Source organism: Ursus arctos, unplaced genomic scaffold (genome assembly GCF_023065955.2).
Source record: "Ursus arctos isolate Adak ecotype North America unplaced genomic scaffold, UrsArc2.0 scaffold_6, whole genome shotgun sequence".
In the NCBI taxonomy this organism is placed as follows: Eukaryota; Metazoa; Chordata; class Mammalia; order Carnivora; family Ursidae; genus Ursus; species Ursus arctos.
The window spans coordinates 57,087,772-57,100,824 of NW_026623078.1; the positions used below are offsets into that span (position 1 = coordinate 57,087,772).

The following is a 13,053-nucleotide window of genomic DNA, read 5'->3' on the forward strand; positions in this document are numbered from 1 at the left end:
AGTTTTCTGATCTCTAATCTGAAAGAAAGTTTCTGATTGATTTCAGACATTATAAATTCCATCTTTCAATCTTTATTTATTAATTTAGACTTTATGTTCTCCAATCAATAGCCACTATTTTGATATATCAAATTGGTTTTAAAAATGTTTTTTTGTCTGCTACTCTGTGCTCTTAAGGTTATGTTTAAAAAGTTCATTTCCTCTTCTATTCACAGATATTTTCTCACATTATCATAGTTTTACTTTTACAGATATGTGTTTTATTTTTTTATTTTTTAAAGATTTTATTTATTTATTCGACAGAGATAGAGACAGCCAGCGAGAGAGGGAACACAAGCAAGGGGAGTGGGAGAGGAAGAAGCAGGCTCATAGCGGAGGAGCCTGATGTGGGGCTCGATCCCAGAACGCCAGGATCACGCCCTGAGCCGAAGGCAAACGCTTAACCGCTGTGCCACCCAGGCGCCCCCAGATATGTGTTTTATAAAACATGATTCCATCTTTGCTAATTAATGAATGAGCTAAATTTTAATTTTTCTCCATAGTGAACCAATTTTCCCAAAACCATCCAATAAACAACTTGTTCTTTCCATTTAGTAAATAAATGTGTAGTGCCATCTTTCTTGTATATTAAGTTTTTATATGTTCATGGGTCTGTCTCCAAATTTTCTCTTTTGATTCATCAGCCCTTTTATTTATTTAGTAGTTATTGTAATAATTGAAAGAGCAAGTGTTGATCTTTGCTTTTCTAGTATATGTATAGTTATTTGCACACTTCTATTTTGTCTATGTAAATTTCAAATAGGTTTTTTTAATACTCCAGATGGGTATTTTTTTATTCAGTTAAGGCAATAGATTAAATTGGGAAAAACTGATATCTTTATAATTTTTTTTCAAATTCCAGTTTAGTTAATGTAGTTACATTAGTTTCAGGTGTACAATATAGTAATTCTATAACTCTATACTACTCTGAGCTTATCATGATAAGTGCACTCTTGACTCTCCTTCACCTATTTCATATTCCCCCCCACACTCACCTGCACTATGGTAACCATCAGTTCTCTATAGTTAAGAGTTTATTTTTTGGCTTGTCTCTTTTTTAACTTGTTTGATTCTTTTGTTTCTTAAATTCCACATATGAGTGAAATCATGGTTTTGTCTTTCACTGACTTATTTCACTTAAGCATTATATTCTAGATCCAGTCATGTTGTCAGTAATGTCAAGATTACAAAGTTTTTTTTTAGATTTCATGCTTTTTATGGCTGTGTAATATTCCTCTGTGTGTGTGTGTGTGTGTGTGTGTGTGTGTGTGTGTGTGTTACCTCTTCTTTATCCATTCATCTATTGATGGACACTTTGGCTGATTCCATAATTCAACTATTGTCCATAATGCTGTGATAAAAATATGCGTGCATAAATATTTTCCAATTAGTGTTTTCTTATTCTTGGGGTTATACCCAGTAGTGGAATTAGTGGATCATATAGTATTCTATTTTTAATTTGTGCAGGAACTTCCATCCTGTTTTCTCCAGTGGCTCTACCAGTTTGTATTCCCACCAACCGTGCAGGGGATTCCTTTTTCTCCACATCCTCACCGACACTTGTTATTTCTTGTGTATTTGATTTTAGTCATTTTGACTAGTGTGAGATGATACCTCATTGTGATTTTGATTTTGATTTCCCTGATGATTAGTGATGTTGAGGATCTTTTCATGTGCCTCTTGGCCATCTGTATGTCTCTGGAGAAATATCTGTTCATGTCTTCTTCCCATTTTTAATTGGATTATTTGGGGGTTTTGGTGTTGAGTTGTATAAATACTCTATATACTTTGGATACTATTCCTTTATCAGATATGTCATTTGCAAATATCTTCTTCCATTACTTAGGTTGCCTTTTAGTTTTATTAATTGTTTCCTTCATTTTGCAGAAAGTTTTTATTTTGATGTAGTCCCAATAGGTTTTTTGTTTTTGTTTTTGTTTCCCTTGCCTCAGGAGACATATCTAGAAAAATGTTTCTATGGCCAATGTCATAGAAATTACTGCCTGTGCTTTCTTCTAGGATTTGTATGATCTCAGGTTTCACATTTAGGACTTTAATCCATTTTGAGTTTATTTTTGTGAATGGTGAAAGAAAGTGGTCCAGTTCCATTCTTTTACATGTAGCTGTACAGTTTACCCAATTTCATTTGTTGAAAAGATGGTATTTTTCCCATTGCACATCATCGACTCCTTTCTTGAAGAGTGATTGATCATATAACTGTGGGGTTTTTTCTGGGCTGTTTTGTTCTGTTGATCAGCGTGTCTATTTTTATGCCAGTACTGTACTATTTTGATTACTATGGCTTTGTAGTATATCTTGGAATCTGGGATTGTAATAACTCCAGTTTTGTTCTTCTTTTTAAATATTGCTTTGGATATTTGGAGTCTTTTTGTGGTTCCAAACAAATTTTAGGATTAGTTGTTTTAGTTCTGTGAAAAATGCTATCTGTATTTTGATAGGGATTGCATTAAATCTGTAGAATGCTTTGGGTAGTACGGACATTTTAACAATATTCTTCCCTCCCATAAGCATGGAATATCTTTCCAGTTGTTTGTGTCATCTTCAGTTTCTTCCATCAGTGTTTTGCAGAGGCTCTCTTTGCCTATCGTGGGCAGCGTTTGGCGCCTGACCTGAATACGGTGCTTTAACTAGGTGTGCTCCTGTCTGCTTGTGAAATAAGACCTGCTACCACTGCTGCCTGAGCCGGGACTCTGCAAAACTCCCAGACTGGGAGATGCTGTGTGAGCAGGGGTCTAGGCTGGTCTTTGGGGACCAGGCCCACCAAGCTGGGACTGAGGCAAGCAAGACTGGGAAAGGTGGTTCCGCAGGAGCAGGTGGGGGTGTAGGGCTTGGTGTGAGGAAGTTAGGTAGTGAGTGTGGGTACTGCACTGGTTTCCTGGTGTTCAAGCATGTGGATGGGGGAGGGGGGGCTAGTGAGGGAAATTGTGCCTGCCAGCTCTTTTGTTAGTGGGGAGTCTTCCAGTGATCCCTGCCCCTTCAGCACGTAGTCTAAGATTAGTAAACAAATCTCCCTCCCATATACCCCGGGCATTTTTTCAAACTGCTGCTTCCTGCTGTATCTCCCTGGGGCTGTTCTTTTTGCTGTCTCTTTAAAGGTGGTGACTCAATTTCTTCTTGCTCTCTTGGTTCTCCTAGAGCTGAGCCGCTGATTTTGAGAGTTTCAGATGTTAAGTACCACTGATTTTAAGATCTTGTGAAATTATGCCCCTCTGGTTTCAAAGCCAGATGTTGTGGGGATTTGTCTTTCTCATGCAGGTTTCTTTTGCCTGGGGTATCTTGGGTGAAGTTCTATTTTTTTCCCCTCCCCGCGCCCACAGCGTGCCTCCCGCTAGTAGACAGTCCTGCATATCCTCCCTTCCTACCCTCTCCAGTTGTGGCCTCTTCTCTACGGTTAGCTGTGGAGATTCTACTCTGCCAGTCTTCGGTCATTTTCTGGCTTATTTACAGTGATGTGGGTGCTACCTAGTTGTATCTGTGGGATGAGATGAGGTTAGGGTCCTTCTACTTGGCCATCTTCCCCGGAAGTTCTGATATCTTTATAATATTAAATGGACTGATCCACAGCACAGAATATATTCCATTTATTCATATAATTATCTACATACATTAGTAGAATTTAATATTTTTGAAATTTGAGTTGTATGTATTCCTCATAAAGATAATTCTCAGGTACCTTAAATTTTTATTGTATTGGAAGGATGCCTTTTTTAAATTGTATTTTCTAGTTGATTTTTGCTGGTATAGAGAATGCCATTGGTTTTTGTGTATTGATTGTCTCTGGCAACCTTGCTTAACTGTTATTTGTTAATTAAGCGGATTTATCTAGGTATGTGATAGTATTTCTAAATAACATTTTTGCATCTTCCCTTAGAAGCCTAATACCTTTACTTCACCATCAGCATCACTATTATTGTTATTATACTTTATAGTATTGGCCAGTAGGTCTGATACAATGTTAAATGACATTGTTGGTGGGAATCTTGTTCTTTAAAATGAAGCAACTCTTACGTTTTCCATTAAGTATACTATTTATTATATTTGTGTATGTGTAGATATAAACTTTAACAATTATGGAGATTTCCTTCCATTCTGGTATGTGACTATTTTTTTTCTAATAAATGAATCTGGAAATTTTTCAAAGATTTTTTTTCTCTATTGAGACAATCACATTATTTTCCCTCTTTATATGTGGGAAATTTTCAATTTTTCTTGATATAATTCACACACCATTAAATTCAGCACTTTTAAAGTATACAGTTTATCCATAAAGGTATCTAGTTCTAAAACATTTTAATTACCCCCCAAAGGAAATCCTGTACCTATTAGCAGTTATTCCTCATTGCTCTGCGTCCCCGGTCCCTGTCAATCACCACACTGATTTCTGTCTATATGCATTTGCCTGTTCTGCGCAGTTCATACAAATGGACTCATACAATGTTTACTTTCATGTCTGGCTTCTTTCGCTTAGCATAATGCCTCCAAAGTTCATCCATATTGTAGCATATATCAATACTTCATTATTTTTTAGTTCAATAATATTCCATTGTATAGATAGAGCATCTTTATTCATCACTTGAATATTTGGGATGTTTCTACTTTTTGGCTATAATGAATAATGTTGCTATGAACATTTGGATACAAGTTTTAATATGGATACACATACCCCCCCACACACTTTCATTTATCTTATGTACATACCTAGTAATGGAATTTCAGAAATAGAAGGTAACTCTATGTTGAACTTTCTGAAGAATTGCCAAACTGTTTTTGAAAGCAGCTGCATCGTCTCCATTCCCGTCAGCAACACATTAGCGTTTTCCATATCTTCACCTATACTTTTTTTTTTTTTTATGGGGACCTTTTTTTTATTATAGTCATTCTATTAGGTGGGAAGTTCTATCTCATTGTGGTTTTTGACTTGCTTGTTGCTAATAATTATTAACCATTTGAATATATTCTTTGGAGAAATAGCTGGTCAATTTCTTTCCACATAGTTTAATCAGATTATATCTTTGTTATTGAATTGTAAGAATTCTTGCCAATCTGGATATCTTTTTTCTTCTTCCCTAATTGCTCTGGCTATAGTCTCCGTATAATGTTGAATAAGAGTGGCAAGAGCAGACATCCTTGTCTTGTTCCTAATTTTAGGAGGAAAGCATTCAGTCTTTCATCCATAATATAATAGTTGTGAATTTTTCCCAGATGCCTTTATCTGGTTGAGAAAATTTCTTTCTATTCCTAGTTTGTTTAGTGTTTTTATAATAAGGGTGTTGGATTTTGTCAAATGCCTTTTCTGCATCCATTGAGATGATCATGTGGTTTTTATTCTCGATTAAATGGTCCATTGCATTGATTGATTTTCATATATTGAACCAACCTTGTATTCCTGGAATGAATCCCACTTGGTCATGGTGTATAATACATTTCATATGTTGCTGGATTTGGTTTGCTAGAATTTATTATGAATTTTTTGTCTATATTCATAAAGCATATTGGTCTGTAGTTTAATTTCTTTTAATGTCTGTGTAATGATTTGGGAATCAGGGTAACATTGGCCTCATAGAATGATTTGGTGAACTCCAAATGAGATCCCAGACAATGCCAAGTGGAATAGAAAAATCACGCAGCTTATCTAAACAATCCATAGAATCATGACAGATAATAATCACTAAAACCCACTTCTTAAAATATAAAAATACAGTCTTGCTTCCTTATCCGAGTATACCCCAAGCTCCTTTCAAGATATGCCTTGTGAGCAAGGGTGGAGGGTCTCTTGAACTCAGGGGAGATAAAGTGTTCTGATTCTCATCAGGGGTGGGGAAGGTGGTCCTTATCTGAAGTTAGGAAAATTCAAAGAGGCTACTTCAAAAGAGGGTTCTAAGAAAATACATTTGAAAAGAGGTAAATATACATATTTGAAAAGAAAGGGAATCATAGTATTTGTCTCCAAAAATAAAGGGAAGTATGACATTGAAGACCTATAAAGGGATTGTGACATTTGTTCAAGGAAGTAATACACTAATAATCATTTTGTTCAGGGGCGCCTGGGTGGCTTAGTCAGTTAAGTGTCTGCCTTTGGCTCAGGTCATGACGGTGGGCTCCCTGCTCAGCAGGGAGTCTGCTTCTCTGCTCCCTCTGCCTCTCCCCCTGCTTGTGCTCACTCTTCCTCTCTCTGCCAAATAAATAAATAAAATCTTTTAAAAAATCATTTTGTTCATTTTTTGACAAAACAGATGACAAGGTTTTTGGGGAGATTTTTTGGCTCAAGATGGGCTGAGTTCCTCAATTTATCACTTTTATAGTAGCTGTTTCAAGTGGGTAGAACCAACTATAAAATTATGTGGTTTTTTTCCCCTCTATCCGGCTATTTCCTCAGTATCGTCTTTCCAATGGGACCCTTGAAGTTCCTTGTATCACTGTCAGTAATGGATGGAAGGATATTGAGAAGATTGAGATTTGTTTGCTCTCTAGGACGTGCATCCTCTAAAGACATAATATGACCGAGCACTGGCACAGTGACTAAGACTGGTCTGGGGAGGAATCATTTATCACAGAGAATGAAAAGATTTTGCAATCAACATTTCTATTCCAGCTGATTCTATTTATTATGTAGGTCAAATGGGGCAGATTCAATCAATATTTGTAGGGTATCCAAAGCCAGACTTAGGGAGGCACAGAATATTTCCTATTAAGAAATCCATAATACTTTGACATTTGAATATACTGCCTTTCATAGAATATTGGAATTTTCAGTGTTTTAGAACATTTAGTAAAAACATAAAGCAAAAATGTTACTTTCCCCAATAGTTGTTCCATTTTAAGAACGCTTTATCTCTTTTTTTCAACAGCCTGACTATGATATGTGTAAGTGGGAATGTCTTTGAGCTTATCCTACTTGAATTTTGTTGAGTTTTTTTGGGTGTGTAAATTAATATTTCCCACAAAATCAGGGAGTGTTCAGCCATTATTTTTTCAAATATTCTTTTCCCTTTCTCTTTCCTTCTGTTATATGTGTGCTGGAACATTTGATGGTATTCCCCAGGTCTCTGAGCCTGTATTCACTATTCATTTTTTCTCTCTGTTCCTCAGATCTGTTCCTTGAACTACCTTCAAGTTCACAGATTCATTCTTCCAGCTCAAATCTGCTTTTGAGTCTCTCTGGTAAAATTTTCATTGTAGATATTATATTTTTTTAATTTTAACCCCCCCCCCCATTTTTTAAAAGTTTTTTTTTTTTCCTTCCCTTTAAGTTGTTTGACCAGCTTGTTGTTTGCCCCAGCCATTATTGGTATCTCAGGCAGCTAAGATATTAAACAGTTGCTGCTTAATGTCTTTGACAAACCCCTTAAGGGGAAAAAAAAAAAGGTGTTTGCATTAGGCAAACTTGGGTCAATTCAAATAAAGACAAGTCATTTTAGTGAAGATTTCATGGGAACTGCCAGACAAGTCAAATAATGACAGCTATCTGGGGCTTTGGAGAGCTCCAATCCTTTCCTCCCTCCAGTGACTGCTATGCTCTTGCTTTCCCTGTGATTGTGGAATTATTGGTTTTCAAAGCTACCATGGAGCTGGGGAGTCAGGTATGGAAACAGGCCAAGTTCAAATGCCACAAAGGTAGTGTTGTTACTGAGATTCAGCTGTTCTTGAATAAATGCTCCCCAGATTGTTTTAGTCTTTAGTTAATTTTCAGGTTCTGAAAAAGTTGGACAATTTTTGCCAGTGTTCGTATTGCTTTTATGGAGAAGATTTTAGATGACCTTTGGTTCACAAGTTCCATTGACATCATTCATTCATTCATTGAATGATTTCTTCATGTGGAATTTTCCTTGGATAATATTAAGTGATTATAATGCATGATTTAAAAATGTTGAATTTTTTAAAACCAAATTTTATTGGGGATTTTTGCTTCCAGATGCATAAATGAAATTGTATTATTTGTTGTTTTGTCATCTGATTTTGGAATTCTAATTATACTTTTCCTGAGTAATATTCAAACTACCATTCAAAATGACAATGTTCACTGTTTAATCATTATGGGGCATAGCTAATCAGAATGTAAGCAACTAATACAAGTGTATAAGTAAGAATTGGTTGAATATTATCTCTGCCTGTTAATTAGGCTGGGCAGCATTTGCTATTTCCTTGGGCAGCTTCTTTCAGTGTTATCTGCTTCTGAACGGTTGGTGGAACTCATCTGTAAAATCTAGGACCACTGGGGGGTGAGGTGGGAGAAAGCTGTTGACTGTACTTTGTTTCTTTAATGCTTCTTATTCAATATTTCTATTCACTTTTGATTCAATTTTGGATACCTTATACTTTTACATAAATTCATATATTTAGGTTTTAAAAGATATTATGAAGTTGTTCATAATACTCTTCTTGTTTTTACTTTTGCCTCAGTCATCACCTTCATAGCCTTTCCACCTCCTAGTCTACAGTCAAATCCAGAATCACTCATTATATTTAGCCTTTATATTTCTTTAGCCTCCTTCAATCTGGAATAATTCTTTAGCAATTTCTTTGTCATTCATTACATTGGTATATTGAAGAATTCAGGTCATTTATTTTGTAGGCTGTTCTCAGTTTTATTCAGTCTAATGTTTATTTATGATTAGATTCAGGTTGTATATTTTTGGAAGAAGTACTAATATGATGTCCTTCTAGGAATCATAATCTTTAACACAAGTGCTTGGAAATACGTCATGTTTGCCAAAAATACAAGATTTTAAAGCATTAATTTTCTTACCAATTTCTAATTTATTATATAATCATCAGAGGAAAGATTATCATCTTTATTCTTTAAAATGTATTGAGGGTATTTTTTTTGTATTTTTGTAAATGTTCCATGTGTATAAGAGGAATATATATTACAGTGAATAACAAAAATTTCCAATTTCATTCAAGTGAAATATTTTTCCCTTTCTCACTGAAAGCTTAACACAGGGGAAAGAGGCACGCTTACTTAGTTGCATGATTTCCTTGTTTGGTTCCTTCATCCAGTCTCATCAATTCTTTCTCTATATCCTCTCGTCTTGAATTTGATAGTAGACAAAAGTGGGAGAGGAAGAGGAGAGAGAAAACTTTTATTTGCCTGCTATTATGCACATCTATGTTGATGTTCAGGGGATGTTCAAAGTTGAATGTTTCTCTTGAGGGTAGTCGCAAGGGGTTCCTCAAAGATTCCCCAGCTGGAAACATTTGTCTGTGGCTCCCTGATGCAGGCTGTGCCTCTTTAGCTGGTTGCTTATTCCCTCTACGCTTAACTTCTGCCTCTAATGATAAATGTCCCCTTTTTTCTACTAGTAACATTGCTATTCAAGCTCCAGAAGACTGGAATCAAGCTATTTTTCTTAAAGCTCCTTAATAGGTATAAGAAGACATCTCTTTCTTTTACCTGTGGAGGGGGGAAAGAAGTTCTTTCTTCTCACCTCCTGCACATATTTTCCCTGAATGTGGTTCTTGGGCTGAGTGTTGCAAACTACTTAGCAACTACTCTAAAACAGATGGAAAAAGACTCCTTTTAATAATTAATCTATTATAGACTCAAGATGATACCAATTATGTTCTCTAATGACAATGCACTGTAATTAGGAATTGAGGGGAAAATGATACTAAAAAGTTTTTTTTTTCATGTCACTGAAAACTTCACAGCTCTAATAGTTAAGTCAGTGTTGTAGTACCACAGAATTAGACAAAAAAAGACCAATAGAAGAGAGCCCAGAAGTATGGCTGCACATATATGGGAGCATGAACTGTGACCAAAATGCCCGTACAAATTAACAAAATACTGAGAATTATAAATGGTGCTCGGAGGTCCTGCATGCCTGCTCCCACCACAGCATGTTGCACACTGCTCGCCTTGGGCCCAGCCTAGGCCATCACCTTGTGTCTGCTGCTGCCACCCAGGCCATGCCAACCCCCAGCCAGCAGCCCGAAGTCTTCTATAACCAGATCTTCATAAACAATGAGTGACACAATGCTGTCAGCAAGAAAAGATTCCCCACCATCAATCCTTCCACAGGAGAAGTCATCTGTCAGGTAGCTAAAGGAGACAAGGAAGTTGTGGACAGGGCAGTAAAGGTGGCCCAGGCCACCTTCCAGCTGGGCTCACCCTGGCACCACATGGACGTGTCTGACACAGGCCACCTGCTGAACAGCCTGGCTGATCTGATTGAGCAAGACTGGACCTACCTGGCAGCCTTGGAGACCCTGGATAACAGCAAACCCTATGTCATCTACCTGGTGGATCTGGACATGGTCCTCAGATGCCTCCGTTATTACTGTAGTTGGGCTGATAAGTTGGGCTGATAAGTTGGGCTGATAAGAAAACCATTCCCATGGAGGGGAACTTTTTCAGCTACACCCACCATGAATCTATCAGAGTGTGAGGGCAGATCATTGTGTGGAACTTGCCATTCCTGATGCAAGCCTGGAAACTGGGCCCAGCCCTGGCAACAGGAAAGGTTGTGATGAAGGAAGATGAGCAGACTCCACTCACCACCTTCTATGTGACCAACCTCATTAAGGAAGCTGGCTTTCCCCCTGGTATGGTTAATATTCTTAGATTTGGCCCCACAGAGGGGGCCACCATCACCTCCTGTGAGGATGTGGACAAAGTGGCCTTCATAGGCTCCACTGAGGTTGGCCACCTGGTCTAGGTTGCTGCAGGGAGCAATAATCTCAAGAGAGTGACCCTGGAGTCAGGGTGGGGGGGGGGGGGAAGAAGCCTCAATATCATCATGTCAGATGCAGACATGAACTGGGCCATGGAGCAGGCCCACTTTGCCCTGTCCCTCAACCAGGGCCAGTGCTGCTGTGCAGGCTCCCAGACCTTTGTGCAAGAAGATATTTACCCTGAGTCTGTGAAGCAGAGCATCACCCGGGCCAGGTCTTTTGTAGTTGGGAACCCTTTGACAGCCAGGGAACTCAGGTAGATGAAACTTAGTTTAAGAAGGTCCTTGGTTATATCAAATCTGGGAAGGAGGAGGGGGCTGGTCTGCTGTATGATGGAGGGGGGATTTCTGACTGTGGCTACTTCATCCAGCCCACTTGTTCAGAGATGTACAAGTCAGCATGACTACTGTCAAGGAGATTTTTGGGCCAATGATGGAGATCCTGAAGTTCAAGACCACAGAGGAAGTCACTGGGAGAGCCAACAAGTCCAACTATCGGCTGGCTGCAGCTGTCTTCACCAAGGACTGGGCAAGGCCAATTATCTGTCCCAAGCCCTCCAGGCTGGCACTGTGTGGATCAACTGCTCTGATGTGTTTGGGGCCCAATCACCATTCAGTGGCCAGAAGATGTCCCGCGTAGCCAGAAGCTGGGAGAGTATGGGCTGCAGGCACCTACTTAAGTGAAAATCATCATGGTCAAAGTGCTTCAGAAGAGCTCCTGAAGAACTGTGCCAGCTCCCTCACTCATCCAGCAGCAGAGGGAAAGGACAGCAGCAGCAAAACCAAGAAAAATGACCCTTGTACACTAATTCTCCCACAAAATCTCTTGATCAAGAAAGTCCCAGAATTTGAACTGATAAATGGGGTGGGTGTGGGGCAAAAAGTACATGAAAGCGTTTTACACTGCAACAGTAGTAGTAGCTTCCAGACTGATTTTTCAATACAGGATTCAAATGTCTTATCCTATCCATCTGATATACTTCTGTCACTTGCTTTTATGGGGGAACAAAAAGCCGCTGTTTATGTGTATACTAACAAGTTGGGGCAACAGCTAGTGCCCTGCTTTGTAGTCTGGACTAAAATTCATTAAAAACAATGCTGCTGTTCACTTTTTGGTTAAATAAATAAATAAATGGTTCTTGGAAAATTGATTATCCAAATATAAAAAATGATAAATTCTTGCCTCGTTTTATACACAAAATTCAAATCCAGTCAGATTAAAGAACAAATTGTGAGAAGCAAAACTTTAAATTATTAGAAAACTGTAGAAGATATTAAGACCTCAGGGTAGGAATAACTTTAATCATGATACAAGAACCTGTTTCATAAAGAAAAGTATTGTTGAATAAGTAAAGTATTTATGTAAAAAATAGTCATCAGACTTGAAGGTAAATCAGTTAAAAGTAGGCAGAGATTAAAAAGATAATTCTTTGAAGAGGGAACCCAAATTAGCAATGCATATGTTCGCTGTCATTAGTGGAGGAAAATAAAAATAAGATTCTTATATCTATTATATTGGCAAACATTTGAAAAGTCAGGTAATACCAAGTATACTAGATTGTTAAAGCTGGTGTAACAAAGTATCACAAAAGGGTGGTTTGCACAACAAATTATTGTTTCGTGGTTCTGCAGCCTAGAAGAATAAGATCAAAGTGTCGGCCCCCTCTGGAAGCCGTGAAGGACAATCCCTACCTTCTGGGGGTTTGTTGGCAATCTTTGGTGTTCCTTGACTTCTGCTACGTGACTGCAGTATCTGTCTGCCTTTATCTTTACATGGCATTCTCCCTGTGTCCAAATTTCCCCTTTTGCTAGGGACACCGGTCATGGGATTAGGACCCGCCTTACTTGAATATGACCTAATTTTATTAATTTTATCTGCAGTGACCCATTTCTAAGTAAGGTCACATTTGAGATATTGATAAGGACTTCAATATAGAATTTTTAACATGACTTTATGAATTTTGGAGGAGGACACAATTTAACCCATAAGACACCAAGTATTGCCAAGGATGTGGAATAATGCAAACTCTCAATCACTATTAATGGAAACATAAATTAGTACTATCAATTTAAAAAGCAATTTGACAATATCTATTAAAAGTAATGATAAATAATCATAATGCAGACATTTTATTTCTAGATGTCTGTCCTATGGCCACTATTATACATGGATATAAGATGATGTGTTTAAAGATGTGCATAATAGTATTGTTTGAAACGGAGAAAATAGACTGGATAAATGGGCAATTGAAAATGAAAAAACTGGTACCTCATGTTTTAACAAGGATAAGGGTCAGAAACAAGAGTTAAAAAAAAAGAC

The 13,053-nt window shown here is 37.7% G+C and overlaps 1 pseudogene; it reads left to right on the forward strand.

Annotated features, from left to right (window-relative positions):
- The first annotated feature begins 9,900 nt into the window (after window positions 1-9,900).
- Window positions 9,901-11,455, forward strand: LOC113252683 (aldehyde dehydrogenase, mitochondrial-like; annotated as a pseudogene).
- The last annotated feature ends 1,598 nt before the right edge of the window (window positions 11,456-13,053 follow it).